This window comes from Pteropus vampyrus, unplaced genomic scaffold, assembly GCF_000151845.1.
Source record: "Pteropus vampyrus isolate Shadow unplaced genomic scaffold, Pvam_2.0 Scaffold551, whole genome shotgun sequence".
Lineage (NCBI taxonomy): Eukaryota > Metazoa > Chordata > Mammalia > Chiroptera > Pteropodidae > Pteropus > Pteropus vampyrus.
In genome coordinates this window covers 140,468-145,517 of record NW_011889332.1, presented here as the reverse complement: position 1 = coordinate 145,517, position 5,050 = coordinate 140,468, and the positions used below count along the sequence as shown (strand labels likewise).

Here is a 5,050-nt window from a genome sequence, read left to right as displayed (position 1 = left end):
ACCAAATGATTTCACTCATGGCATATACAACTGAAAGCAACAAACAAAAACTCATAGATAAAGACAACAGTTCAGTGGTTACCAGAGGGAAAGGGGAGGCGGGGAGGTAGATAAAAGGGGTCAAATATATGGTGACAGAAGGAAACTCACAATGCAGTGTACATATGACATTGTTGAATTGTACTCTTGAAGCCTACATAATTTCATTAACCAAGGTCACCCAAATTAATTTAATAAAGTTCTCAAGATTCAGGTGTGACTTCTCAATATAAGTAAAGAAGGAGGAGGAAGAGGAAGAAATGGCAGGTTCTCAGGTAAGTGTCATGTTCCAAGTCAGGGGCTGTGTCCTTATTTGTTCCTGAAATGACATACATTTAGAACTTGCTAATCTTTACTTCTCTACTTGTGATGTTCTTACCTAACCAATATATTTTCAACTACTTTTCTCCTCTTTCCCTTATGACAGTCTTGGGTCAGCTCTTTAGAACACCTCTTTCCTGAGTTCCACAGGTGCTCTCCACTCTCTATACTGGCTTCTTGTACAGTGTGAACAGTTCTCACCATGAATTAATGTCCTGCAACTATTGAAAATGTTTTCTTTGTGACAGATCAGAAGAGAAGGAGCTAATATCCAAGATTCCCACTGGAGTGGGGTTGGGTCCTAGGCTATCAGTGAAGGAGAATATTTCAGTTTAGGTCCCGTCTGGATGCTCCATCAGCTCTATGTAGACCAGGATTAAGAAAATGCACAAATAAACAGGATGGAATGTGGCCCAGAATTACTCAGAAAGTTCTGATAATTGGAAGAGCCTTGCTCTGTAGAATGCTAAGAAAATCATACTATTTAAAATATGCAAAAGATTACAGGACATGGTAGATATAAATGCTTGAATTTTACATAAAACTTATCCAATAGTTGATTCATTCTGTGATTTACTCTTTTCTGCTAACAATAACACAGGAATGTTGTGCCCTTCTATATGCATCAGGCACCAATATTAGTTTGTCCCATTACAGTTGATGTTAACTTCTTTCACTTGATTCGGGCCCTGTCTGCCAGAGCCTTTCTCTATAATAGTTTCCCCCCATCATCACTGATGAGGATTTTGGAAGATTTACTGAGTATTATGTATAAATTATAACATTTAATCTGGAAATCCCTTTCTTCTGAGTTTGTCTTTGCTTGTAGTTTTCTTTGGAAAATAAAGGCTTTCACCTTTGTTTATTAGAGATATTGGCTTTTATAAGTGGAGGTTCTAAGTCAGGCCTTGGTCTCAAATTCGCATTTTATTCCAAATCATGTCAGACCACTTTTGTTTATGACTGTTGTATTTACATAAAAGAAATATATAATTTACATATGTTCAAGTGACTTAAAACTCTAAAATATAACAGCGCAAATAACAGATAAAAAGTGTCAATGAAATACACACTCAGAAACGATAGCTCATTCATTTGTCACTGTGTATGTTTGCCTCTGTAGTGGTTTTTAAGGACACCGAAACTTCATAAATAGGTTTATAAATTTATGTAGTTGAAAATACTTAATTCCATTGACATTAAAAGTTTCCTGCTGTTTTACTTTTACCATGTACATAGTTACTTTTTTAAATATATGGATGTGTGGATAAAATGTAAAATGTACTATCAAATCTGATCTGGCATCTTGTTTCCATATCTCTTCTCAGTTACAAAATCAATGATTCTTTTACAATTGTATCTATATGTTGGCTTTTTATGTGCCTTCCTTTTAGATATATTCTAGGTTAGATGAAGCAGATTAAATCCCAGGCTACACCATTTACTGGGTGTATGACAAATATTTTATAAAAGAAGCTTAATAACATTATTGCTCTCAGATTATTTTTCGTAGTTTTATGCATTAATCTATAAAAACTGAAGGAATAATGTGCAGTATAGTAAGTGCTTAAAAAGGATTGTTCTGCCTTTGTTGCTAATACATGAGAACATGTGATTGCTTTGAGACTCTCAGTTAGAAGGAATCCATTAATTCTTCATCATATTTTACCTCTTTGATATAAAAAATGTGGTTCTTGGAGCTGAGGTACTATCATTGGCGGTGAATCTGATGAATGAAGAAACTCAGGCTCTAACCCAGGACTAAATCAATCTGCATTTTTACAAGATGTCCAATTCATGTTAAAATTTGAGAAATACACTTCGAATTCACCATGAGTTTCCCACATGGGTTATACACACCCAAAATTATGTATGCGTTTGTGGATGCTTTAATTAGATATTTTTCTTTTCTAAAGTGTATTGATAGTGGGTTTTAAAATTATATCATTTGCTTTTTTCAATTAGAGAAAATATTAGAGAATAGTACCGTGTTGAAAATAATCTAATTGTACGTTTTAGGCCACTCACCTCAGTCACAACTAGTTTTTCTTGCTCTTTTCATGTTGGATCATGTTATGAACTGTCCATGGCTATTTGTTAATTTTTTTTCTTTTTTTTAATTTCAGGGAGTAAAGACATTCAGGGATGTGGCCATAGAATTCTCTCAGGAGTGGGAATGCCTGGACCTCTCAGTAGGATTTGTACAGGGACGTGATGTTAGAGAACTACAGGAACCTTCTCTCCCTGGGTGAGGGTGACTTCCTTCCAGAATCTCTAATCTACCCTCAGGGTTTAGTGGTTTTGTTTTGTTTTGTTTTGTCTTTTAGAATGTTTCTTGGGAGTTTCTGTTTTGTATAACTGTTTTTATGACCCTTTTTAAAGGAACTACTTGTGGTTTGTTGGTGTAAAGAAGAAAATCTTTATAATACTTCAACTTGCTTTAGATTAAGGATAATTATAGAATATCAGTGACATAAAATATTGTTACCTACATTTTAAACTTGTATATCTATCCCTTATTTTTGATTCAATAGAAGTATAGTGTTTGGGGAAATAATTTTCTATAACCTATAATGTTCTTTCTTCTCACTTGAACATAATACTGAGTTGGAAGTTGGAGAATCCTTAGCAAGAGTCATGTTCCATTTTTGAATAAACAGGTCATGTTGTCTCTTAAGCCCAACCTGGTCTCCCTTTTAGAGCAAAGGAAAAAGCGCTGGTATGTGGACGGAGAAGAGACAGTAACCATATACCCAGGTAGCTGGGAAGGAATGAAGACAATGACAGGTGAGAGTTCCAAAGCTCAAGGCAGAAGCCACGCCTTAAAATGTGCTCTGGGAAGGTCTGCTTCACCGTAAATGATTTCAAGAAGCCTAGGTTTATTTCTTTGCTGTCTCAGAGGGACGTCACTTGCTCCACTCTGATCATGTTCCTAAGTTCTCTAAGGATCCTCCTTTTGCTCTCATAATCTTCCATCACATTTACAGTGAGATCCAAAGGCTGCCCCATGGTCAGAGAGGGCCTGCATCATCTCATTTTACTTACATTGCTTTAGGGAACCTGAAAAATCTATGCACATATGGAATTCCTCTGTGGAGACCAAAATGTGAGTGTCACCTCCCTTATCTTTGTGTACCCTTGCCTCTTAGAGATACCTATGGATTCTGCCACATCACTGGGAATGTGAGATAGATTGACTCTCCCCTAACAAAACTTGGGTACAGCAGGCCTCCCTATGGAGGCTTTTCCATGGACCAGACCATGCACGCAGTACTCAGAAATGTTTTTTACCTCTGGCCTCACAGCAGAATAATGGGCCACTTTATTAAGACATTATTGATGCTGGGCCCTTCCAAAGACTGACAGAATCTCTAGGGTGGGGCACAGGAGATGGTAGTTCTAAAAACCACACGGGATCTCAATGGGAAGTCAGGCTGAGGACAACTTTGTAAACATTGCTCACCCGACTTTCATGTACTTAACAAGTCCTTTGAGAATCCCATAAAGAATAGGTTCTGGGGCCCCACTCTCCATCATTTACTCCCCAGCTCCGAGATGAAGCCCCTTAATTTGCATTTTTAACACTGAGTATCTGCCCTAAGACCTTATTTACAGCAGCACTAAACTGTAAAAAGCAAGCATGGCATCTGAGTGCCTTACATCCAACTCCTATCAAACACAAATACTGCTTGTTCCCAGTGAAAATCACCTAACAGCTTTTCCAAAGATGACGTTCTCTACTCACTGTGTGCAAGGAGAGAGGCGACAGAAGGCAGTGATATCTCAGTAATGTCTGTGTTTGGGAAAGAGCATTCATTCCTTCATTAAAACAGTATGATCGGGCATGTTACTATGTGCTCACATGCAATGATGCTGGACATGACGCTGGAAATTGCCATGGAAAGGCAAATTCTTGGTCTAAGAGTCATTTTTAACAGCAGCTGAACTGATAATTTTGTATCAGGCTTTGCAAATCCCATTAGGAAGAGGGATCATATTTTGCATACAAATTCTGGAGCCATTTAGCTCTGCGCCTGCCGTGTTAGGTCTGAAGTATAAAATCAGAATTGGGACATCTGAGGGGCCACTCCAGAGCACAGTGATGGGCACCTTGTGTGTTTATATTACACATTGTGATTCTGGGTGGCCAGTCCCTGATCCTCAGTCTGGTCATCTGCGTTGTTGGAGGTACTGGATTCAGGTCATTGAGGGGTTCCTCATGTGTGCATGTGTAAAGATTCGGGCAAAAGGAAAAGGCGTTATCAGGAGAAGGCGTGAAAAGCCCTAGGAGTAACAGTGCATCTCAGACAGAGGACTGGTCAGTGCTTCATATTTCTAGTCCCAGCTCAAGTGAATTGTGAACTCAGGCATGTGGGCTGGGTTGAGATGGGATTTAGAGCTTATGAAGGGAGGAGTATGAGACTGCAGCTTTTGTTCTTGGGAGGAGCACGGTGGGCCAGAAGTCCTCTGTGTGCCTGTGAATCATTTGGAGGGAAACTTACTAGCACAAGCACTGTAATGATCAGTCGTCAAGAGTAAAGTCTGGTCAAGTGAGGGCAGTGTGCTGCTTTCTTGTGGGTGTGTGTGAGTGGGGAAGGAGTGAAATCTCTATGTGTCCTTGGGATACTCTGTCCTTGGGGAAACACAGAGACCCCAGGTGAGAAAAATGATCCAAAAATGAAAGGTGGCA

General features: G+C 38.9%; 1 pseudogene; it reads left to right on the top strand.

Annotated features, from left to right (window-relative positions):
- Window positions 1-299: 299 nt before the first annotated feature.
- Window positions 300-5,050, top strand: part of LOC105308117 — a 5,522-nt pseudogene continuing 771 nt past the window's right edge.